The sequence below is a fragment of the Bemisia tabaci genome, chromosome 8 (genome assembly GCF_918797505.1).
Source record: "Bemisia tabaci chromosome 8, PGI_BMITA_v3".
Lineage (NCBI taxonomy): Eukaryota > Metazoa > Arthropoda > Insecta > Hemiptera > Aleyrodidae > Bemisia > Bemisia tabaci.
The window spans coordinates 43,645,712-43,672,619 of NC_092800.1; the positions used below are offsets into that span (position 1 = coordinate 43,645,712).

Consider the following 26,908-nt stretch of genomic DNA (forward strand, 5'->3'; position numbering starts at 1 on the left):
AAGTGGTTTTATTAAACTTACTTATTTTCCAGAATCTTACCGTAAGTTACTAGCAATTTACGTTTAATCTCACTGGACGACGGGACAACTAGTTTCCTTTTAAAAGTACCTTCCTATTACTTTACCACAACAGCGCTGCAACTGTTCTTCCCATTCTGGCAACATGTTTTTTGTCGATATCTTCTTATCCTGAGTTGTTACACGAAAGTTCAACAGCCTCTTTCTTTCTTATTCTTCGTTGACGAGTTAAACCGTCTTGCCTCTTAACCCTTCTTCCAACGTAAGAAACAACCAAAAGTTGACAGGGTGCGAGGAGTCCGGGCTAGGGTATGGGGGTGCGGAAGACAGATAATTCTCGTATTATCCATACCTCTTTAGTGCACTTGAGGGCCGTGTGTGGGGCGGGCGTTGACGTGGTGCAAGAGCTAATGACATCCTTCCATCTCGGCGCTTCTGGCATGTGCTTACGTAGTATCATCAGTAACAGGAGCTTATTACTCCTTAGGTAGGACTATGTCTGCCCAAGACGGAATCAAAAGAGTTGGTACACCAACCCTCTCGAAAATCAAATATGCAATAAACTAAAAAATTCCGTGGGAGTTGGGTCAGTCGAACATCTATCATTTTCAAAACACTGATAAATTAATCAATTTTTTTCACTTAGAGAAGCATCGGTATTGAGGTCTATCTTTAAACGGATATTTACTAAACATTAACTCTTACAAAACGCAATTTTGATATATGCTTACCGTCGACCCCCAATGAAAAAATATAGTGCAGTACTCTTTTGACACCCTATATCTTATTATTGAATATCTCATTTGATTAAATACAAATTAGATTTATCCCGTTGAATGGGACGAATAAAAACTGAACCAGCCTCAATGCATTTGATGCCAATTTTCGCACAGAATGAGGGAAATCATTAGATAGGTTCACTTCGTCGTATCTAAAAAGCGAAATGCCGATGAGCATACATTTTCTTTTCGATAGGATTTCTTAACTATAAAACTACTCACCTGCAATCAAAGTTCTTCTACATGCTCCGACACATGATAATATGAGAAATCAATTTGGCTTCATAGAGCTTTCTGCAACTTTTACAACTCTGGTGTATCTCACCCTCATGACAAAATAAAACAAATATTAGTGAGAATTGCCCTTAAAAAAAATCACTTTTATCCCAAGACAAGAGCGAAATACGATAAATAGCGTTTGACCGAGGACATATGAGAGTTTAAGTTACTTAGTTCACTAGCATGTTTACTCTTTGATATTAGGCGAGAAAAAACAAATATACACAACGAGAGTCAAGAAATCAACTCCTGAACAAGAATGTAAGTTGTTTCACATCGACCATTGAGGTTAAACTGCAAAAATACAAAAGATGTTCATTTGTTTTATCAGAGCTTCCCGATTTCTATAATTTATAAAATTATTCGCTACATATCCTATTCTAAATATCTATTTCTAATATTCTTCCAACCAGATCTTGCGCCCTAGTATGAGTATTGCTTCGTAAAACTCTCTTTGGTTTTGCTGATGATATAAAGGCATATGTTAAGATTCAATCATGTAATGATATTCTTTCTTTTTCAAATCGGACCCATATATTAATGTTCTAGCCGCTCGGGTATGAGCTAATGGCTTTGCTATTACAATTTGAGGACCCATTGTTTTTTTTTCTTATGATCATCATCAAGAATCGTATCTTTTGCGATAACAATATACAATGTTAATATCATCGCCTCCTTACAGTGCAAAGCTATACAAAAGAGCCGCGGTGGCGGATGTTTGATCCATACATCTTTTTCCTTTGCCTGATAATCAAATAGCGATTATGAAAGTACTCTAAAAGCGCTTAAATATAACTATACTTTGTTTTTCAGTAAGTCTAAAGAATTCTTAAGACGTCCAAAACCCTACTTGAACACATTGAAACTCTTTTGTTATACCATTATAACTGTATGTCAGTCACTACCTATAATGGACACATCCTATCTCAACAAGTGCAACTAATTGCAAATTGACGCAAACGAAGGGTTAATAGCAAAAAGTTGAGCGAAAAGAATTCAAAGAGTTTTTCTCAGATTCAACTTCTGTATAAGGACTAGAAAAGCCTGTATCACTCTTGATCATGACCTGTCCCCCTCGGCTGATATCCTCACTACAACAATTGTTTGAGCAAATGTTAATACATTATTTTAGTTACAATGATCCTTATTTATCTAATTTGAGCTGCTTCCATGCGTTTACCTAAAACTCACCTGAACTTAGTTATAAACTATTTAAAATCTTAGGCAAAGGATTTTCCCAGCCAGGTTCATTGAGCGATCTAGGAACATTAACGTAATACTAATTCAAATAGTTTTGATAGAGGACACAGGTCGCCAGAAATGAGGTAAGGCGTGGTTAACATCTGTACCAGTTTATGACCCTCTTTAAGCTATCTAGCATCTGAAATATTAAAATACTGCCTCAAGGAGGAAATTCCTTTCTGAATACCTAATTAATTAGTTTGTTGTGATTATGTCCATCTTTTAAAATAAATCAAATTTTTATAAGTTAATTTTACCTACTTTATTATCTTGTACCGTTTTTTATCTTTATTACCTATTTCTTTTTTTTCTAAACGACTTATTTGCCAATCTATCTTGTTTCTTATAGTTTCAATTGTAATGTTTTTATGCAAATGGGCCCTTTAATGAACCCGTAGCGGAACTGTAAAATAAAAACGAAAAAAATATCTTAATTCAGTGACTTGGTGGCAGAACTTTGTATTGGTGAATTCTTATCTCCGAAAGAGTATTAAACGGACAAAGCTGACCGCATTTTTTCTGGGTTTAAGAACTTTGTCTTCTTTGAGAAGAGAGATAAAATTTATTGCTTCTCACACAAGCGTCTCATGAAATTGAAAAAAAAATAATTCATTTGCGGAAGAAAAATGGGGGGTCACGCAGTCCCCTGCAAGAATCACACTTCTTTACCAGAGTTTGGACAAAAATCAATTTAAACTTTTTCACGACCCCATCTAACAACAAATTTTGAAATTTTTTGAAAGGGAGATCTTGGATCCTAGCCATTGAAAGGTTCATATTTTTGAAGAATTTTCGGACATTTCAAACTCCAGATGGAGAAATCTTTAACCTTTACAAACACCCTTGGCCAACGATGTTCGGAATGGGGCAGAGCATGGACTAGAATGGTGGCCGCATGGAGAATGCACGTTTCGCACGAGTGCTTAGCTCCTATAGCAACAGACAAAATAGGATTGTCAATTGCCAAACTCTGACAGAAGTTGTGAAACAGTTCCGTCCTGGCATCGTGAGGTATTTGCATGATATTGTTTAAATTGTAGCAGGGATAATAACCTAGTACCCCTGGAAAATAGAAGGTACAGATTCCGATGAATTACTTTTCACTCACCATAAAACATGACGCCTGATTAACTGCGACCATGAGCAGTCCTGATAGCTTATTATACCATTACCAGAAGATCAATGACGTTTCAAGGAATTTAAATGAGTACAATTTGAGAAGGAGTCAGTTAAAGGATATTTTTTTCAAGGAAGCGAGGTTGAGTGGTCATATCCATATTAGAAACCTATCAGCCATGCAAAACACCGCCCGACTCGGATTTTGATGATAAATTTATTTACTTGATCAGAACCACCTAATAATGAACCCTATCACACATGCAAATGATTAATGGGGATTCATTCTAAATCGAAAAACCACACACATGAGATATTTTTGTAATTTTTGTTTAGGTTTATTTAAGAATTATTTTCAAGAAAAGTATAGACTTCAGTTACTTTTCATTTACCGAGACACGAGAGGGTCATTAATTTTCTTTATTTTTTTTTTCTTATTTATTTATTTTAGGTTATTTGGCTATGTTTTCCCAAGAAAAATCAACCTTCATCCCCCGCCCTAATATATTGTTCGTCAGGAATTGATATTGAATAAATATTTTACTACGATTCGAATACTTCAATGAAGAGTATGTAACTTGAGAGTCAAATGCATAAAATGAATAGACAATACCCTCCATGACTGTTGCTAGCGGTTGATATTAGAAGTATGTAGCTCTAGTCAGCATTTAGCGGCCCACCCCCCAACCCCCAACACCAGCCCCTCCCTATTATGCGCTGCCCGAACATATATAAGCACCCCAATATATTAAAATCCCCCCCCCTTCACCCCCGTCCGACATCGCCCCGCCGCGGCCTCCAGGGGCCACACAATCTTGTGGGTATTGGGCTTAACGTCTCTTTATTTTTTTTTATATTATTTTTAATGAATATTTTATATTATATTAAAATTTTTTTTATTTATTTTTTATTTTTATTTTATAATTTTTATTTTTTCACTTTAGGTCCTGTCCGAAAAAGGCCTAAAACAACTGAAAATACACCCTTACCAAAGAATATCCAGATATTATCTCGAGATTCCCTTCTTAATAAGTTAAATCACCCCCCTGAAAAGCCACTTCAATTAATCTGTTGCTCAATTTTTTGACCTTAAATATGTCCTTACATGTCTTTGTCATTCAATGTATGTGTGAAAAAGTGAAAACAATGGTATTTTGGTTTTCAATTTAATCTTTTACGGACTTTCTTCGGAGATTTCTATAGTTTATTATTCTTTTTTATTTTTTTTTAATTTTTTTCCCGAAAAAAAGGTAGGACCATGCAAAAACTTGAAAAAACACTGAAAATTATTATCTGTATTTTATACCAAATATAAAACACCACCTTAACTTAGTTACCCTACAACTCTACATCACTAATACACTTTCGTCAAAACACTGTATTAAATTACCCTGCATACTCACACACCCGTACCACCTGTACCCCCATACTACATCACCCTGCGCTCTACACCCTCCAACCCTTTTCACCCAACACCCGCGCTAAACCGTACACCTATATTCAACCTCTCCAACCACTCTTCACCTCCCATAAACCAACAATACGCCACAACTGATCTCCCCCCCCATACCACAAATACTACCAATCTCTCTCACCTAACATCAACTACCCAGTTACAACACCACCACCTTTATCAGCGGACCTAACTATTGAAGTAGTACAATCAAATAAAAACGCAAAAATTGCTTACATCATCCTTTATGTGACTGACAATGTTTAATTCTCAAAGCACTTGGCATGTATGAAAACGGAATGTCGGTGGAAATTATAAAGTTGAAAAGCAGTTATTTGTTGGGGGTCCGGTAAAAATACCCTTTTCTCTTTTAGTCTCAATCTTATGCTCCCAAACATTTTTATAAAAATGTAAAAAACTCAAGAGACGGCTCGCTTAACGTGAAACACAGCCCTGCCTTAGAAAAATCACTCATTATTTATAAAAAATAAAATAAGAAAAAAAAACTCTAAATAAACCACTCCCGACCATATATGATGCAATAAGCCCCGAGAATGATAAACCATAACCAATAGTGCCTGACCCCACAGCCAATAGATTGGGGGAGCAACCAGAAATTTTCCGCCCACCGAAGGACTCCGTGATAGTAAGCGGGAAGAATCGCCCAACTACCTGTGAGGAGACCAATGAAATATCGTACGGAAAAATTTCAATTGCGTTGTAGTAGTTTTCCCCTTCACTCCAATCTTTACGATCGGCTTTAAAGTAAGGAAATAAAACTGCAGGTATCCCTGAACTGATGGGCGTCCCTATTCACATTTAAATGTGATTTACTGACTCTTGGATGGCATCAGTATGAGGTTAATAACTTTCAAATGTATTCTGAAATTAAAAATCTGAGGAAAAGATAAAAAGTGCTAATAGGAATTATCAGGACATTAAATTGTTAAAAATTGAGGAAGGTTATTCATGCTGACTAGAGTTGTAGTGTTGTAATTATTAGTTTTGAAAAATTTAGTTACCTATTTATTGCCTCAACATCTCAAGCAAGGGTTTCACTCTTAAAGGGAGGGAAAAAATATGTACAAAAATCATGTATTCAGATATTTTGCGATAAATAAATAGAATGTTATCAATGAGGTAACTGTAAGGTTTGCCCTTGATTCACTCAATTCAGAACTTAGTTGCTTTTTCAACTCAAAGTATTAAATTTACTTCAAAAAACTTTATAATTTTCAGATCTAAAAATTAGACTGTTGCTGATTTAGATCATGGTCTTGTTTGCCCTCAATAATTACTCTAACCCAGAGTAAGTTAAAGTTATGCTAGAAATCTCAACAAATTCGTATGCTGCGTGTGTGCATGATAGGCATGGTTCTTTGGGCCTGTTCTATCCAAATCAGAGGAAGGCAACGACTTTGAGATTTCATTTATGTATCCGTCCACCTCCGTGAAAATTAAAAAGGTTTTTGAAGTATATTGAATGCTTCGAGTTGAAAAAGCAACTAAGTTCTGAATTGAGTAAATCAAGGACAAACCTTACAGTTACTTCATTGATAACATTCTATTTTTTTATCGCAAAATATCTAAATACATGATTTTTGTACATATTTTTCCCTCCCTTTAGGAGTGAATCCATTGCTATATTCACTCCTCAAGTTAGTGGGCTTCTCATACAACAGGAGTCCTTTGGTGAAAAATCTGGGCCCCCAATCAATTGCTTTTTCAATGTAATGGTCGGTTAATGAGATTTTCCTGGCGCTTTGTTCAGTTAAGCGAGCCTCTCTTGAGTAAAAATGTTGGGAGAAGGGTTACGGAAACCCAACATACCTTCACTTTTATTCCACAGACTCGTTTCACATGCAGTGAGAACCATTCAGTAAAAATGTGAGCAATTTTTGAGTTGCTACTTCAAAGTTAGGGCCGATAATTGGTGTAATTTCAGTGTTTTTCAGTTTTGCTGGCCTTTTTTCGGAAAAAAACTCGAAGTTAAAGATATTGAAACCCAAAATACCATTGTTTTCATTTTTCAAACATATTGTGCACACAGTAAGGACCATTTAGGCAAAAATTGAGCGATTTTTGAGTTGGCTTTTCAGGGTAATGGTCGATTATCGGAATAATTTTGGTGTTATTTTCAGTTTTTTAGGCCTTTTTCGGACAAAAGTGAAAAAAAAAGATACTAAAGCCCAAAACGCCATCAGAATTGTTCTTTAGGCGTCTTTCTAATACTCTTAGGAGCATTTTAAAAAAAATTGGAGCAAAAAATAACTTGCGGCTCAAAAGTTATGGGCATTTGAAGGGGGAAGGTTTTGCCGCTAAAATCAGACAAAATCACAACGAACAATCAACCGCAGCACATCAATGAGTGAAGTCAAACATTTTATGCATTTTATTCTCAAGTCTACATACTTTCATTGACATTGTGTCAAATTTTCACTTCAATCCGACAAAAAATAGGCCCGGCGTGAAGTTTTTTGGGAAAAATGACCCTCTCTTTCTCGAAAGTTTGAAACGTCTCTTTCTTGAAAATTCTTAAAACTTCAAAAATTCATATCTCGGTGAGTTTTTCGATTTGAGACCTAATATTTTGCAGAAGTTCATTATTTGGTTGTCTGATCAAGAAAAAAATTTATCATCAAAATCCGAGTCGGGCGGTTGCATGGCTGGTAGGTTCTACATGGAATGACCCAGGAATGAACAAACAATATTTTAAACACTTAAAAGAATGCCGTAGTTAAGAAAGATTACTTTTCTTTTCTCTTTATTCTCTGCTCTGCTACATATTCGTAAAAAAGTGAATGCGTGACACTCAAATGACACTATTCGACACTGTTGAGGTAGCTTAATTAAAGCAGTGGATAATATAATAAAAAGGAAGGCATTGAAGAGAGTTAAGATGACCGAACAGTGATTTATTCTAGTTATCACATTATGTAAGAAAACCTGACTACGCTACAGCACGCAGTCTCACACGACTAGGTTAGTACTCCGTACTACCAACTTAACAGTTTTACACTGCATTGCCAACTTGCACTTCAACACTTCTCCTCAATTTGGCAATGTGAAAAAATGGAAGAAATTCATTTGAGGAAAAAATTGAAATGACAGATTGCTAAAAATTTAACACATAAAAACACTTCTCCTCAATTTGGCAATGTGAAAAAATGGAAGAAATTCATTTGAGGAAAAAATTGAAATGACAGATTGCTAAAAATTTAACACATAAAAACACTTCTCCTCAATCTGGCAATGAATAAAATTAAACACGAAAGTTAAAAAGATGTAAAATGAATTTTTGTTTTTTTTTTTTTTTTTTTTTTATTATTTAAAAGATTCGCGTTTAAAAATAGAACTTTGCTTATAAGCCAAATATATTCAAGGAAAATTTTATTAGAATTTTACACTTTGAGACCGAAGCCATTTGCACAGAATTTTAACTTTGGATAAGTGACAATATGCTTTGCAGCCAAAAATTTTGAGATTCACTAAATTTGTGCGCTCACCTGACCACATTTCTTCTGGTGTATGGTCTGGAATTGCTCTGCTTGGAGATCGATTTTTGAGAAATGCAGCATGATTTACTGCTTCTGCCCAATATGATTTTGGAAGATTTGCATCAAACAGCATACATCTGGCTTTTTCGAGTAGCGTGCGATTCACCCTTTCTGCGACTCCATTCTGTTGAGGAGTGTAATCAACAGTAGTTAAATGGCGAACACCTATATCATCGAAAAAATTATGAAATTTAGAATTATCATATTCTTTGCCATTATCAGAACGTAGGCATTTAATGGATCGATCTGATTGTTTCTCAACTAAGTTTTGGAAGATTCGAAATTTGTTAAATACTTCACTTTTAGCTTTGAGAAAATATACCCAGGTTTTTCGAGTAAAGTCATCGGTAAAAGTTAGGATGTACTTTGCTCCATTGTGTGACGGTACAGGCATTGGGCCACACAAATCAGTATGAATAATTTCTAATTTGGCTTTGGCTCGAGAAGAAGATTTGCCGAAGGGCAATGATGTTTGTTTTCCTAGAACACACTGTGCGCACGGTTTGTTTACTCGAGAGTTTTGATATGTGATGCCATCAGCTAGACTATTTTTAAGAAGATTCATGGAGCGCATATTTAAGTGACCAAGTCTGCGATGCCATAAGGTTTGGTTGTCCTGCAACGCTAAGTTTGCTGAAGTAAAGGAAACTTCAGTTTGCTGTTGAGGAAACTCATTGGATTGAACATCTATTGAAATTTTTTTGTAAAACTTTTTCTTACCGATTTTTCCTAAGACTTGTCGATTGTACACTACAGCTGTTTCGGGTTTTCACCCATCGTCAGGTGTTTTAAAAATATAAAAACTAAAATTTTTTACGGTACGTTTTCGCGATCGCGTGTTGTTCGATGTCCGCGTCCGCGTTCGCGTTCGTGGCGAGACTGATAACCCTGGCATTCTTCCTCACTCCCTGTTATCACGTAGTAGTCCATCAAGGTGGGAGGGGTAATCACTGTTGTTATGGTACTTTCTGTCTGAGAATTAAGGATGGGTTTGGTCTTAAATCTATCTATTTCGAGTTGTTCACAAACGTTCATTTTTTTGCCCTTTTTGCATTTTCTCATCACCTTTACTTCACATTTTTCAAGAGGATGTTTTGAATCAATTAGATGGTCAGACAGAGATGAGTGGCCGTATTTCTTGTTTTTGGCATGGTTTAGATGTTCTTTGGTCCTTGTTTTAATACTTCTGCCCGTTTGTCCTATATATAGAGAGCCACATTCACATGTTATTCTGTAGATACCACTCTGTTCTAAGCTGTCTTGGTTCTCATTTATTTTGCCAGTATTTATGAGAAAGCCACCTAGATTTTTGTCGTTGTTGAAGGTCACGTTATATTCACTTTTTACAAGTTGTGTTATAGACTGGGATAATTTTTCTACGTATGGGATTGATATCCATTTTTTATTTCTATCAGGTACTATGTTGTACAGTCTCTGGTCTATGCGTTTTGACTTTTTCTTCATTAGGATTTTCAGGATGTCTTCCTTCTTGTATCCATTATTAATTGCAATTTCTAATATGGTGTTCAGTTCTTTATTGTAATCTTGTTTTGACAGAGGAACGTTGATAAGTCTATTAAGGAAACTGTGGAATCCTGCCATCTTCTGTTGCCAACTATGGTATGAGTTTTCTGGTATTATTGCATCAGTGTAGCAAGGTTTGCGGTATATGCTGAATTTAAGTTTGTTGTTCTTGATTTGAATGGTTAAATCGAGGTAGTTCAACTTCTTGCCACCAAACTCTAGTTTAAACTTGATTTTTGGGTGTAAGTTATTGAGCTCCTTCACAAACTGTTCAGCTTCTCTCTCAGAACCTAACCATATGCCAAAGGAGTCGTCTACCAGTCTGAAATATTTGAAAATTCTGTTTCTCCATTTCTCTAACGTGACTATTTTATGGTCTATATCATCCATAAATACTTCAGCCATCAGGGGGGAGATGGGCGCTCCCATAGGTAGTCCTTCTTTCAGTTTGAAGGTTGTTTGGTTGTATTCAAAATAGTTATTAGTGGTGGTATACTGGAGGAGTTTACAGAATTCTGATATTTCTTTTCTGGAAAACTTTGAGTGTGTCTCTAGGATGTTTTTAGTTTGTAGCACGGCTGTGCCCCCGTCTACATTATTGAATAGGTTCTCTACATCTAAGGATATTAATTTTGCATTGTTAGGCAGGCGTACCTTCTTGAGCTTTTCTGTTAATTCTGTTGAATTTTTTATTGAGTATTCTGCCTTCCATTGGGTGTGTTTCTTAAACAGTGAGATTAAAAATTTTTCTAATTTATAAGTGACTGATCCTTTGGTTGAGACTACTGGTCTTATGGGTACGTCTCTAATGTCCATAGATTCTGAGGCTTTATGTATTTTGACATAACCCTTAAGGACGGGGATTCTAGGGTTCATCTCAATCAATAATTTAGGGTGTTCAGTAAGTTCTTTACAACTATCAACTAGTTTTCTAAAATGATTATTTTGGGTTGGGACAGGGTTCTTTTTGCATTCCTCAATTTCATTGTTATCTAAAAAGTCCTTCACTTTTTGATTGTATTCACACTCTTTCAAGATTACTAAAGAGTTGCATTTGTCTGCTTTGCTGACTATTAAATTATCATTTTTGATCTTTGTTTTTATAGTTTTTATGGTTTGTATTACATTTCTACTACTTAAGCTGTCTCCAATGGTTTCTTGGAGGTAGGTCTCGACTTTGTGGCTCACATTATAGATGGTTGATTTACTATTTACCTTGTAGGCAGGCGTACCTTGTGAAGGTACGCCTGCCTAACAATGCAAAATTAATATCCTTAGATGTAGAGAACCTATTCAATAATGTAGACGGGGGCACAGCCGTGCTACAAACTAAAAACATCCTAGAGACACACTCAAAGTTTTCCAGAAAAGAAATATCAGAATTCTGTAAACTCCTCCAGTATACCACCACTAATAACTATTTTGAATACAACCAAACAACCTTCAAACTGAAAGAAGGACTACCTATGGGAGCGCCCATCTCCCCCCTGATGGCTGAAGTATTTATGGATGATATAGACCATAAAATAGTCACGTTAGAGAAATGGAGAAACAGAATTTTCAAATATTTCAGACTGGTAGACGACTCCTTTGGCATATGGTTAGGTTCTGAGAGAGAAGCTGAACAGTTTGTGAAGGAGCTCAATAACTTACACCCAAAAATCAAGTTTAAACTAGAGTTTGGTGGCAAGAAGTTGAACTACCTCGATTTAACCATTCAAATCAAGAACAACAAACTTAAATTCAGCATATACCGCAAACCTTGCTACACTGATGCAATAATACCAGAAAACTCATACCATAGTTGGCAACAGAAGATGGCAGGATTCCACAGTTTCCTTAATAGACTTATCAACATTCCTCTGTCAAAACAAGATTACAATAAAGAACTGAACACCATATTAGAAATTGCAATTAATAATGGATACAAGAAGGAAGACATCCTGAAAATCCTAATGAAGAAAAAGTCAAAACGCATAGACCAGAGACTGTACAACATAGTACCTGATAGAAATAAAAAATGGATATCAATCCCATACGTAGAAAAATTATCCCAGTCTATAACACAACTTGTAAAAAGTGAATATAACGTGACCTTCAACAACGACAAAAATCTAGGTGGCTTTCTCATAAATACTGGCAAAATAAATGAGAACCAAGACAGCTTAGAACAGAGTGGTATCTACAGAATAACATGTGAATGTGGCTCTCTATATATAGGACAAACGGGCAGAAGTATTAAAACAAGGACCAAAGAACATCTAAACCATGCCAAAAACAAGAAATACGGCCACTCATCTCTGTCTGACCATCTAATTGATTCAAAACATCCTCTTGAAAAATGTGAAGTAAAGGTGATGAGAAAATGCAAAAAGGGCAAAAAAATGAACGTTTGTGAACAACTCGAAATAGATAGATTTAAGACCAAAGCCATCCTTAATTCTCAGACAGAAAGTACCATAACAACAGTGATTACCCCTCCCACCTTGATGGACTACTACGTGATAACAGGGAGTGAGGAAGAATGCCAGGGTTATCAGTCTCGCCACGAACGCGAACGCGGACGCGGACATCGAACAACACGCGATCGCGAAAACGTACCGTAAAAAATTTTAGTTTTTATATTTTTAAAACACCTGACGATGGGTGAAAACCCGAAACAGCTGTAGTGTACAATCGACAAGTCTTAGGAAAAATCGGTAAGAAAAAGTTTTACAAAAAAATTTCAATATTAAAGTATGGCCGATAAAGTCAACAAGCGAAGTGGATTGAACATCTAATTTATAAACACCATGAAATAGAGATGCTGTTGCAATAATATCTCCATCAGAATTGATGATTGTTCCTCCTTCATCATCAAAGAGGACAGATAAACCTTTGGAGATTAATCGGCTTACAGATAACAAATTGACAGTTAAATCAGGCACATACAACACATCATGAACTTCAATCGGTTCTGTGGATCCTTGCAACTTAATCAAACAATTACCTTGACCTTGTGATTTAATGACCGTGTTACTGGCAGTAGTGATACATTCTGGTGGTAAAGTTTGAAATTCAGTGAGGATCTCACGATAGCATGTCATATGCTGCTTGCTGGCGCCAGAGTCTAGAAACCATTCATTACAACTAAAATTAAAAGATGCTAGTGCTGTGAAAAAAGAGTGTTTAGGTTTCTTTTTCCCATGTTGTTGATTTGTTTTTATGTCTGAGTCTTTGCCATTAGAACGAGATGAGGATGATGCTGAGGCATTGTTAGTGGATGTGTTTGACTCACCATTTCCTTTGGGTTTCTTACGGCAGTTAACAGTGCGATGACCTAATAAACCACAATAATTACATTTAATAGTTTTGTAGGGTCGTTTACCAGTGAAGAAGGCTTGCGCATTTTCTTCTACTTTCTTATCGGCATGGTCTAGAAGCTTACTCTTGATAAGGTCAGACGTGATTTTAGTCTGAGAATGCTCTAGAGCTAGGACCATTGCATCAAAATCTGCAGTTAAACCACTAAGAAGAATAACACCGATAAATTCATCATCGAGTGGGGCACTGATGTCGTTCAGTTGTTGAGACAAATTTAAAACTTCTGAAATATAGTCCGTCATAGTGGGGAAATTTTCAAGACGAACATTGAAGAGGTTTCTTAACAACCTTAAACGACGAGATAGACCAGAGCTTTCATAGGCTTTTTGAAGTTTTTGCCATGCTTGACTGGGGGTTTCAGTATTGCGAACATGCACAATGCAACATGGTTCGATCATGAGATTAATCTTTGCTGAAGCCTTCCGTTGTTTCAGTTTGGTAGCTGAGTTGTTAGAAAGTGAATCATTACCTTCTTGTGTAGGATCTGTTACATCCCAGAGATCATCATAGTTTAGGAAATTGAACATCTGGAACTTCCAAGTTGACCAATTTTCTTGACCTTTGAGTTTCTGGAAGGTGGGCAAGGGAGCCGCTCCAGCAGCCATAGTGGAGTCAGAAGTTTGCTGAGGCTGTGATGCAGGCAGCTTGTCGTTAGTTTCTGATTGATCCTCCAAAGTTGATTCCACTGATTGATCGTCGTCGTCAGTCGTCATAGAAGATTTTTCAGTATTTTCTGAAGAAATCTGCTTCAGGACCGGTACGCGGCACGAGGTGTAGGCTCACGGACATGATACGGCGACGGAACGAAAAAACAAACTCGCGATCGAAAACTGAACAACGCGTAAATTTTACTTATAAGGGCACATAACCTGTTGAGGTAGCTTAATTAAAGCAGTGGATAATATATAAAAAAGGAAGGCATTGAAGAGAGTTAAGATGACCGAACAGTGATTTATTCTAGTTATCACATTATGTAAGAAAACCTGACTACGCTACAGCACGCAGTCTCACACGACTAGGTTAGTACTCCGTACTACCAACTTAACAGTTTTACACTGCATTGCCAACTTGCACTTCAACAGACACTACAATGACTAAATAAACAAAGAGAAACTGATCTTTCTAACAATTGCAAACAAAAAACAAACAAAAAATCATTAGATTCATTTCCTGGTGAACATTCATATTAGGCTCAGGAATTTACTTTCCAAACTGGCAAGTGCATCCATTACTTAATGACTGAAATTTGAGGAGAAAAAACGTGACTTAAGTTCTTCACATCAGATTTTCTCTTGCCGAGCAAAGCAAAAATGTTACATAACCTAACCTTCAGATTTTGCTATCTTCTTCCTTCTATTAAGTTCAATTTGGAGGAAACTGATCCTCACTATGTGTCATTTCTTCGATTTGTATTTTCAATGATGAGCCAAAGCCGTACTGAAAATCTGAAGAATATGTATGCACTTGCGTTTGTTTAATAATACATTTTCTCAGAAAAAAAAGTGAAAATCTAGAGTTGAGTTACAACGTCTTTTCTTTTGATGGCAGATTTACTGGTCCACTCTCTACATTTGTCTCCATACTGCCGCACTAAGGAAGAACGCCGTATAAACCTTCAGGCATTGCTGTATTTCCTTTGATGAAACTCGAATTTCCTGGTAAACTTATGAATATTTTCCTTCCAGTTAATCAGATAATTCCGCTCGCAATTCCACTGAAAGGTCCTAAAAATTTCAAGGGAAAATATTCATAACTTTCATAAAAATGAACAATTTATCGAGGGAAATTTGGCAACTCTCGAATGTTCACACAGCGTTTTTCCTCAGCACGGCAGCATAGGGAACAAAACAAGTTCAAAAAAAGAAGAATCAATCAGCAGATAAAAAAAATAGGATGATAACTTGAACAAACCTGGAGATCAATAGTCATATCATGGAAGCTTGCATGTTTTGGGCATGGCTTCCATCGAAGTCTTAGTAAACTGAAGGAGGTTTCTTTGGATGAGTAATTTGACAATTTTGAGGAGCTCTTCCATCACTATTGCGATGCCTTGGTAACCTAATAATCTACACATATGGTGCAAGTGGCAAGGGCTGACAAAACCTACAACAGAGGCGGATAAGAGTTGAGTGCAAGGATGATAATGACATTGAAACATAAATTAAAGCTTACAAACAGGGAATTCATAAGGTAGGATAAAGACATTTTGGTCTTAATTTAATACATTTCAACGGTGTAAGTCTGCAACCACGTATCTCGTTTTGCGATGCTGCAGACTTCCTGACATACTTAATTTTTTAAATTAAGAACTACTCAATGGCAATTCTTAAAAACTGCCGTGATTTTTCTTCTCAGTGCAAAGAAAATTCAAGAATGTTGTTCATTTGTTCTCCTTCAAAAGAGTAAAATAGAAGGGGAGATTTTCAAACACCACAAACATGAAACATGGTTGCAGACTTGCTCCATCGATTTATAATACATGCTAGATTGTGTTTTCTTCCCTTTAATTCGTGGATTCCTCAAACCTGACTACGTCATTCTTTTCATAGTTTCAGAGAAAGAAATCAGAACTGCAGAAGAAAAATCTCTGTTCGAACAGAGGTTAAGTTAGGGACCTTCTTTTCCGCGAGCAAATTTTTCTTAAGATTTGAAAAATGCACGGAGGAAGAAAATATGGATATTTCAGCAAAAATTGAAAGATATTGGGTCCTGAATTCCCAACAATTATTCACTGTCTTGCTTTGAAAGCTGCTCAACTCAGAGAAAACTGAAGTTTTCGCTGAATGCAGAAAAGTGATCTAGAAAGTCAACCACATCTTTTTTTCTTTTAGGAAAATGACCAGCTTCAAGGTTTACAAAAATTCAATTCGCACATTGAGGGAACAAAAAGTATCACATTTTCGGCAATTTAACTCTTTTGAGGAACTGTGGAACGTTTATAAGAAACCTTTTTCATCAGTGAAAAATTGTCTGCTGCATTCCATTCAATCCGTTTTCTGGATTTTAAGTCTTTTTTTTATGGAGTTTGGTATGCTTAAAATGGCCTGAATAAACTTTAAAAGAAATGTTCTCACCACTAAAACCAAGCACATAATTCCAATAGTACGAGGTTTTGTGGAATTGGTCTATTTGCATCTGATACTGGCCATCGATATCTTTCCTTTAAGTCTTTTTCCCACCTGACTTATCCGCGATTAACGACTCCAACATTGTGCGCACCATGTAAAGCTGGGTTGAGAATGGGCCTGAGAAAAAGAATACAATTTTTAATACTTCCATAAAATGGGAACAAATAAATTAAATCAATAATTAACTGGAAATGTTTATGGAGCTTTTCAACCGGTCTGAGTAAAGAGTTGACAATTTACAAAAGAAAACAGGAAGTTTGCAGCTCACTATTAAAAATCAGGCACCAATCAATACTAAAATATCGTAAAAAAAAAACCTCAGTGGTTTCATTGTAATTTATCCATTCCCTCTAAAACTTTTTTGTGTTTCGGCGAGAAGCTATTTCCATTTATTGTATAACATGGTTAGAACAGTCACACACCGAACATCATGAAACAATAATAAACACCATTAACACAGAATCCTTCAAGAGTCTAGGATTGAACAAATGTTTAACAATAATTTTAAGAGATTCTTTACTTAGATGGATTTTCGAGTCACTTATTGAAGTATTCTTATTATATTTCATAGAGTTAATTAAGTACGGGCTAAAATTAAATGACCTTCAGATTTTTTTCATCTTATTTAAGTGGTACATAATGGAGGTGTTGCATGCGTGAGGAATTTGCGATTTGACTGTTGATTCTTATGTAAAAGCTTGCGAGAAACACAATGGTGCCACTGTTTTTCTCTGAAATCAACTCCCAAGCTCAAACAAATCTCTCAATTTGAGGCCAAAATGAAGGGGATATCCCACGCTATCCTGAGAGTGCACCTCTACATCAAAACAAACTCTCCATGCAAAGATGGGGAGCAAATACATTGACAGGGCTGCCACTTCATTTGGGGACTCTAAAACTGAAAACACAGCAACCCTGTTAATGTATTTGCTCCCTATCTTTGCATGGAGAGTTTGTATTGATGTAGACGTGGACTCTCAGGATAGCGTGGGATATCCCCTCCATTTTGGCTTCAATTTGCGAGCTTTTTTTGAGCTTGGGAGTTGATTTCAGAGAAAACCAGTGGCACCATCGTGTTTCTCGCGAACTTTTACAAAAGAATCAATAGTCAAATCGCAAATTCCTCACACATGCAACATCTCCATTAAGTTACATGCCGACATTCCTTCGGGGCACTTTGATACCAAAGCCACAATCAGGATCTTACTTTCCTTTCAGCACATCCGCTGATGGTTCAACCCCTCGCTGCCAATCGGCACATGTTTCTTGAACAGAAATCAAAATACTGCAATGTTAAAATGAAAAGAACATACATTCGGCAAAGTTAACCTCCATAATAAGCCCTGATCATAGTTAAATTTAAAAGCTAAAATCCTGTCTAAATGCATTAAAATTGAACCGCAAGAAATTTTTTGGAGGAGGAGAGGAGGCGATTATTTTCTTATGAATGATTCATTCTAAAATAAAAATTGTCATTTGTGATTTAAAAAATTGAAATGTTTAGCTTAAAACGGCCAAAATTCCACCGAGAAAATAAATGCAAGAAAGAAACAAAAACTGACTAGAGCCAAGAGATTTTGATGATTAAAAGATTTTTGTGGTGCACGTAACAAAATCTACTGTATAGAGACTTAGATCACAAAAATCACTTTTTTTTTTTGTTTTTTTGTGCCAAGATGTTATGGCCTGCGGAAAGAATTTCGAAGTTCTGGAATGGAATGCTTTGCCCTTTTCAGGTTTCACCGGACTTTTCAAAACTTTTCACCCTAAAAAATAATACTTTAAAGAAAGGAATTGAAGAAATTTAAAGGAAAGAAAGGAAAAGATAATGTACCTTCTGATTAGGTCTCTCTTGTTCTTAATGGCTTTTCTGAGAATTACTTGCACAAAGTCCTGGAGTTCTGCATTAATATTGTGACTGATGGCTTCGGTAAAGAGGGTTTCCATCGAGACATTAAAACTTGCAGGCCTTTGATCATTGCAATAACCCCAATTAGCGCAAATTTGTCCTCTTTCGTGTAGTTGTAACAAGTTGCCTGGGCAAAGGAAAGTGAAGGTTAAAAACAACGAAGAGAAATTTACAAAGATTTAAGGAAATGCTTGAATAAAGATTGAATTTTTATTTTATTTGTACTTTTTGTACATGGAGCCTACAATTTTTGTGGGCTAAAAATACCCGTCATTTTACAATTTCTTAGCGGATCTTACTGACTAATTGGTTTACAATTTGCTTTTTCACTAAGTTCTTTCAAGGAACAGTATGGGTTCACCTTCATACATTCTTTTAATTTTTTTACAAGATGAATAGTAGGGTTATTATTTTTGATCAAATCTCGCAAGCATTCTGGCAATTTATTATACAGGTTTCTGGCTCTGCAGCTTAGAGAATCTTTACTGGATTCCCTAAGGCTTTCTCTCTGTACAAACTTATGTCTCGTGGCGTAGTGCTACGATAGTTCTAGCTAGTTCCAAGATAGGCTCTAAAGAGCTGTCTGCATTAAGTAATACATTGAAATACATTAACTAACGAGACAACACATGAATTGAGAATTTTGAAAAATACACATTATCCACAGTGCCTCTTTTCTTAGCTTTAAAGGCTGAAAACCTGGCACTTAACAATCAAAGTTCGGCACAAAGGCACAGGCCTTCACTTAATTTTCTCAGTGAGGGGAAAGTTAAATAAATAACTTAAAAAAAATGCTACGACTTGGAGAGGGCATTCCAAGAATGGTGACGTACTTACTCTTTCATATTCTTCAGCTTCTTGTGGGCATTCTTCATTTCGATGATGGTCTGTCGGGTGCAACAACTTCCACGAGTAAGGCTCTGTGACAACACTACTTCATTCCAACAGTAATTGTAAACCACCAAGGCTAAATCGGCTGTTTCCTTGTTTTCCTTATCTGTTCTCATTTCTTAGAATGTTGTGTTAACCTTAGAATTATCGAGAAACGAAACAATTGAACAGTTATTTTCAGATGAAAACATGTTTCAAGATAAATGGTTGATACTGGCAAATAGCGAAAAAGATAACATGCTCAATACACTAGATTTCGATGGAAATTCAATTTCTTACAAGAATGCTCCATGTTAAAAACTTGTTACAATACTTCTCACTTTATTTGCTGGATACTGTTCATTCACACACTTGTTATTTCTAAAACAGTGTTGTAAAAAATTAAAGTAACAATGAAAATGGAGGAGGAATTGGTAAGAGGGAGAGGAGGTACCTCATTACTACAGATAGCAAGCTCACTGATGTACTTGACGTGGTCTTTGCATATTTGCGGCTAGTGTACCATCAAATCAGCTTGGGGACTGATTGTAGTAGAGCTCGATAAAGACCATTTTCCAGGGTCTAAATTCTTCGAGCGCTTGATATAGTTGAATGGCGCTATTTGCATATCACCAAAGAGAGGGACAACCTCTAGATTCTGAAAAGGAAAAAGAGAAAGACATCAGACATGGAAAATTGATTCAGACGATGATCTAAAAAAAAAAAAATAAGATAAGAATATTAAAGATTGATAAAAAATATTCACCATGAATGGAGTTCATGATGGATAGAAAAACGAAAATTCAAGTAGGTATAGTAAAAGCTTGATTTTCCAGTTTTAGTAGTTCAACAAATTTTTTCCATGTCCCTGCCAAATCCCTGTGAGGACATGGAGAACATCCTTAAAATTTGATGGATTTTAATCAATCAGATTTGTGTGCAGTACTATGGCAGGGTGTCACCTTGCATTATCGAATTTATATTTTATTTCATTTTTACAATCATCACAGGATTCGTCCTTTCGTAATTATTACAAAAAACTAAAATAGAAACTTTGGAAAAACTAGATAATAGAACCAAAGATCCAAAATTAATTAATACCATACAGGGTTAAGCTATTATACCGCAAGAACTGGGAAATGGAGGAAGAAATACGGAAAACACTGGAGCAATAAACAACTTGCAATTATTGACTGCTTTATCGAAAAGTGTACAAAGTCAGGCAAGAAAATGAGACACTGATAAAAATTGACAAATGATACCTTGAAAATTCTGTAGATTTTACTGAGATTTAGTTTCTTCTTTTGGTCAAGTTTGTTGATATTGCAGAGCTCATTGTCCATCAAACACAAACCGAAGCCCATGACCTGCAAACCAAGACAAGACGATGTTTTTACTGACAGTATTTTCATGTAATTGTGACCAAATCTATGAGAAGGGACCTTTATTCCGCAGAGAAAATTTCCCATAACTTTTTGCTAATTCAAGGAGGAAGAAAATCTGGACATTTTGACGCAAGTTAGACCCTAAAATCTTAAGAATTGAAGGAGATGTTAGTCCTGAAGTTCCATAAAAACATTCTTGGGTTATAGAAAAGTGTGGTTAAAACGTTGGAAAAAAGTTAAGGAAAATTTTCTTCCAGAAGACAAGGTTCTTTTGCACAGATCTGATCACAACTGAAGACTTGGATGATTCCCAAACTTGATTTTTTTTATCAAAGACGAAATATTGTGAAACCCGAGAAAAAAAAAAAAAAAATTCTGTGCAACTTAGAAGTGTCTTGCTATGAAGTCAAGAACTGCGCTGAAAAGGGACTGACAATGAGACACATGGCCAAAATACAAAATCTTATTACAAGTTCACGAATCGCCTGAACTTCAGTTACATTACTTGAATTTAAAAGTTTAGTTTAAAATCTAAGAGAATGAAGAGAGCTTGATGCAGAAGCGGCTTTTTTTCGCCCCCCCTCTGGAATTTCTTCAGACTTTGTCTACTGATTACTCATACTTGAGCGCTTCTTTTCCTAAATTTTCAGACCCCCAAAAAATTTTGGGGGGGAGCTAGGGGGGGGGGGGTGGAAGTCAAAACTTGTGAACCTCGATATCTCCTGAACGAAGAAAGATATCGAGGTCCGGTTTGGACGAAAAAATCGTCTAAAATTGTATACTTCAATATTCTAGAGGTCGAAATCCCAATATCACATTTTTAAGTCAACATATGTGCTTTTTTCCAGTTTTTAGGTCTAGAAAATTTCTTTTTAACAAAAAATTTACAAAGATCTCAATTTTTTATTTGAACCAAAACCAGTTTTTTAGGTTGTTCGTCTTTTTCTGCATCCAACGAGTGGTCCATTAAGCTGGGGAACCAAACGGTTCCGGAGTTATGATCGATTGAAGTTTCCGTTCAACGCGCGCCGACCAATTTTCGCGCGCAAAAAAGTCGGATTGGACTGTTATTAAATCAGATTGAATGTTCAAACTGAGCAAAATGCATTATTAGGGACTATTGAGGGTAGCTGAGTTCAGAAATTACAGATACTTCCCAAAAATTTACGTTTTTAGAATTACAGCTTATAATGCGAATACTGAAGTATACAATTTTAGACGATTTTTTGTCCAAACCGGATCTCGATATCTTTCTTCGTTCGAGAGATATCGAGGTTCACAAGTTTTGACTTCCACCCCCCCCCCCCCCCTAGCTCCCCCCAAAATTTTTTGGGGGTCTGAAAATTTGGAAAAAGAAGCGCTCAAGTATGAGTAATCAGTAGACAAAGTCTGAAGAAATTCCAGAGGGGGGGCGAAAAAAGCCGTTTTTGCATCAAGCTCTTTAAAATCTAAGTGGTAGGCAGAATTTTTAAAAAACACTTTTCTGAGAGTAGTGTTAAAATCTCAATTTTGAGATCTTCAGAGTCTTAACTGGCTTATGACTGGAACAACAGTTCACTTTTTTCCCAAATTTTTTCCAAAACACAGTAATTTCCTTGTGATAAGAGCTTGAGTCCGCAATTTTGGATTCTCGTTTCAGAAAGAGAGCGATTTCGTTTGTGAACAAGATGTTTTCCTACGATCAACGAAACATCAAAAAATATTTCTTTATTTCTTTAATTTAACTGCTGACTCTTATCAGTAGAGAAGAATTCAAGCACTTTCAAGGCCTAGAAAAAAATGTCAAAACCAATCACTTTCGAAGGTCGAACGAATCACAAAGATGGGATCAGGGTGTCTACAAGATTTTCAAAATGAAATTCCCTGACAATTCCAGGTTTTCCATGACAAAAAATGACAAAATTCCCTGACTTTTTGAGTTTAGCCATACGATGAACTAGTTAGAAAATATTAAAAAAACTATCCTTAGGAATGACCCCGTAAAGTCATATTCTGAATTACCATGGCGTTGGAAGGAGTTGAGTAATACTTTTGAAAGGAACGAGATCCTAAATACTCAAAATAAAGCTAATTCCAAAATGGTATACTCAGACTAAGATTCACCTTCAAAATTTAATTTTTAAGCTCTACTACGCTCTCTTTGTGACATATTGCCCCGTATACTTTTGAAAATTCAAACTATAGTTCACCCTGGTGGTTTCATAAATATTGGCATATTACTTAGTGCCCTGAAAATACAAGTCTCTTTTTCTTAAAATATAAAACAAGAGTTGTGAATGTGCCTAACTCAGGTAGATTTTGCTATAATCAAGAGGAAATACGAGTCTCTTCTCGATTTTAGATAAATTTGCATAATTCGGTTTTTTTTTTTTTTTTTTTTTTTTTTTAAGGTCACATAATTCAATGGATTTCAGAACCTATTGTTGGTATTGAATTTGTCTTATACTCAACAAGCGTTGGCTTGTTAGAATATAATCCATCAATAATATTTATAAGATGGATGCACCAGTTGTGAACATGTTGATTTAAGAACCAGAAAAATTTCATGCAAAATGCAGTTGACATTAAATATTTCTTTACTCAATTGAAGAAAAACTAAAATTCTAGCACTTTCATTAAATTTCCTAACTTATTGAAAAAATTGATTAACCATCTGCTCAAAACTGGGGCACTTAGTTTCCTATCATTATTTACTGTAACTTTCTGCTGTTAGCAAGTTAACTTCATTCAAGTCTATTTAGTCTATCTTGCCATTTGGCATGAATTAAGTAGATAAATTAAATAGGGCAGATCGATTCGATCTTTAAAGTTAGCGAACACAAATTAGTGAACCTAGCGGCCGTGTTGCAAACTGGTTGAACAGAGCAGTTTACATTATCAGCCACGCAAGCGCGCTACTCGGCCAATTCGGCAGTGACGAGCAAAAATAGCCGCGAAATGTTCGAATTGCAAAAATTCCCTGACTTTCACCGGTTTTCGATCGAATTCCTTGACTTTTCCCGGTTTTCCAGACAGTGATCACATTCCCTGATTTTTCCCGGTTTTCCAGACCTGCAGACACCCTGGGGATGACATGATACTCACTTTGACCAGCATGTGCTTTTCGGTGGGTGTTAGGTACATTTTTGTTTCGAACATGTGCACACACAGATTGACAAGATCGGACAGAAGCTCTTCGTAACCGATTATTTATTCCAAATTCTCTTTCACCATGTCTCAAAATTTGTTCTGTGTAACGAGAAATATGGATAAATTTTGCGACTCCTGCAGGGTGTGTGAAGCTGCCAAAACTTTAAAGAACTGGGCGGCACTGAAAAAAGAAGCAATAGTGTAGAGACTTGTCACAATACTTTTGAGCTACAACGGAGGTTTGATATGAATCAGAGGGAAGGGAGAAAACTGTTTGATGTCAAGGACAAAGGACTTAACTCTCCACAATGCCACACAGGGTTGCCATAGAGTTAAGAAAAGGAATTTTCCTAACACATTTGGGTAAAATTCTTTGACAATTGAAGATATGCCAGATGGCTGAAAGACATAGAACTAGGGAAAAAAAAGAAGAGACAAATGTCACATCCAAAAATTGCACCACTCAACAGATATTTACATGCTAACCAATGGGCCAACTGATGATTGTTACACTCTGACTGTGACTTTTGTCTCTTCTTTTCTTTCTCCAGTCCTAATAGACTATAATTAACACGTAAAAGACTTAAATACTTATTTTCAGACAGCTCTTATAGAGACTTTTGCGATATTACTTCTGTTCACACATTTTTTTAAAAGTAATCTTCATTCAGGTACACAGGAGAAAACTTCAAAATAGAGAAATCTTTGAATACTTTACAGACATAAACTTACCGGCGATTGGGAGAGTAATCATTTTTCACACTTGATTTCATGTTTTTCAGTTTATCTAGCCCCGTAAACATATTGATAAATTTTCCTTGGGTGAGCAAGTAGGCTTCCGACACAAAATCCTTCCTCTTTTCACGTGGAACAGCCTTTTTACCTCTGCACAAAATCTTTCAATAGCTTTTCGCTGTAAAAGAAATAATTGGAGTTAGAGATTAATGATCTCATTAAAATGATTTATTCCATGACAGTAAAAGTTATGTGATTAAAATGTGCACCAAACTTAAAAACTTTTTCACCTACGTTTTTCATGATCGGTATGCGCTGTAATAACTACCCTCCTGGCCACCATCAACGTTGACGATCAACTGATGATTGTGACCACAGAAGCTGCTGAAATGCGGATTGAGCGTAAAACATGATTTTGTAATTAGAAAGTAAGACTTTTCTAGATGTCATGTACAGTTTAATAGAAGTAAATAAATTGAGGAACAACACCGCTTAACATGGGTTCTGCCCTTCAAACCAAACCAATTTTTTTCATTTCCTAGGTGCTAAAAAAGTCCAAAAATGACCATATAAACTTCAAAAAAATTGTCTGGTGCTCAGGACGCCACCGTTTTGAATTTTTCAAAATTGAGAAAACCCACGATTAGATTTTTGCAAATATCTCCTCAACGGTTCATCCCACAAAGAAAACAAAAAAATCAGCAGAAAGAAAACAAAATTTCCTACCAAAATCACCCTCCCCTGTTTTTTCTAGCTTGCTTTTCGGGTTGTAAAATTAACATTTTCTTCAAAAATTAGCTTACAAAAGGCGCATTTTTGCTGATTTTAGGAGAAACTTTGCTTCAAATCTCCAGCCACGATCATCTGAGAAAAAAACTGTTATGCTCATTGAAAAGAGCGTAAAATTTACCTCTAGAAAACTTATGTCAATAGCTCCTAAACTTGATTTAATTCTGTGAAACAGCAGTTCATTAGCTCCGCCCTTAAATTGTGATTTTGTCAACCATTTCCTTGAAAATCAAGAAAAAAAGAAGAAAAAAAACCTAAAACCGTGGCTCAAACTGTGTAACGATGTGGTAAAACAGTGCTGGGCCCACACTATTTGGAGGGGGGAGGGGGAGTCAAAATGTTCAAACATTTTCAATCAGAGCCAACAATTTTGAGCTCTGATGAGGATCAGTGCAAAACTGATGGGAGTGAGTGTTCAGCTCAGGCAGTTTGCATTGGAATATTTAGGTGAGGTCACGTCGAGAAATCCATAATTTTAGGTCTTTTTATACCTCATCAGTAGATCACACTAGTCAGTGAGATCAAAAGCCCAAAAGTTCAAAAATTTTCAATCAGAATCCAAACTTTGAGCTCTAATGAGTACTAATACGAATCTTACCATCTTGCAGTACAAGCCTCGTACCTCGAACTTGTGCTTTAATGCCGTCGTGGATTTTGCAAGATTTTCAGTTGGGTTCACTGACGAGTGTGATCTACTGATGAGGTATAAAAAGACCCAAAATTATAGATTTCTTGACGTGACCTCACCTAAATATTCCAATGCAAACTGCCTGAGCTGAACACTCTCCCCCATCAGTTTTGCACTGATCCTCATTAGAGCTCAAAATTGTTGGCTCTGATTGACAATGTTTGAACATTTTGGTTCCCCCCCCCCTCCAAATACTGTGGGCCCAGCACTATTTTACCACATTGTTACACAGTTTGAGCCACGGTTTTAGGTTTTTATCTTCTTTTTATCTTGATTTTCAAGGAAATGGTTGACAAAATCACAATTTAAGGGCGGAGCTAATGAAGTGCTGTTTCACAGAATTAAATCAAGTTTAGGAACTATTGACATAAGTTTTCGAGAAGTAAATTTTACGCTCTTTTCAATGAGCATAACAGTTTTTTTCTCAGATAATCGTGGCTGGAGATTTGAAGCAAAGTTTCTCCTAAAATCAGCAAAAATGCGCCTCTCAAGTTCTAGTTTCCTCTCTGAAAGCGTGAAACTTTATTCAGGGCAATAGTACAAAAAAATAACTATCATTTGGCAAGCGAGAATTTATCATTGTATAACCAATTGAGATCTAAACCTAAGGCATATATATCCTAGAAAAAAACCCATTTTCCGATGAATATTAGCAAAAATAAGATGGAAGTTCAATAGACTGAAAAACTGAATGAATATCAAATAGACTAAGACCTCTGACAAGTCCACAGCCAAGACCGTTTTCTTGCTGAGTGCGCCAGGTAATTTCAGGCACAGTGACCGGCATTTTGCATGTACTATAACAATTTTTATTGTTTCAATTGTACCAAATCATACTACATAAATAAAAGATCATACAGTTGTGCAATAAAGGCACCATTACCAGTTTTTGCAGGGAACTAAAAAGCAGAGGGAAGTAATTTTAGTTGATTAAGGAAATATTT

The 26,908-nt window shown here is 36.1% G+C and overlaps 1 pseudogene; it reads right to left on the reverse strand.

The window, feature by feature from the left end:
• Positions 1-7,721: 7,721 nt before the first annotated feature.
• Positions 7,722-26,908, reverse strand: part of LOC140223783 (cytoplasmic FMR1-interacting protein-like) — a 30,898-nt pseudogene continuing 11,711 nt past the window's right edge.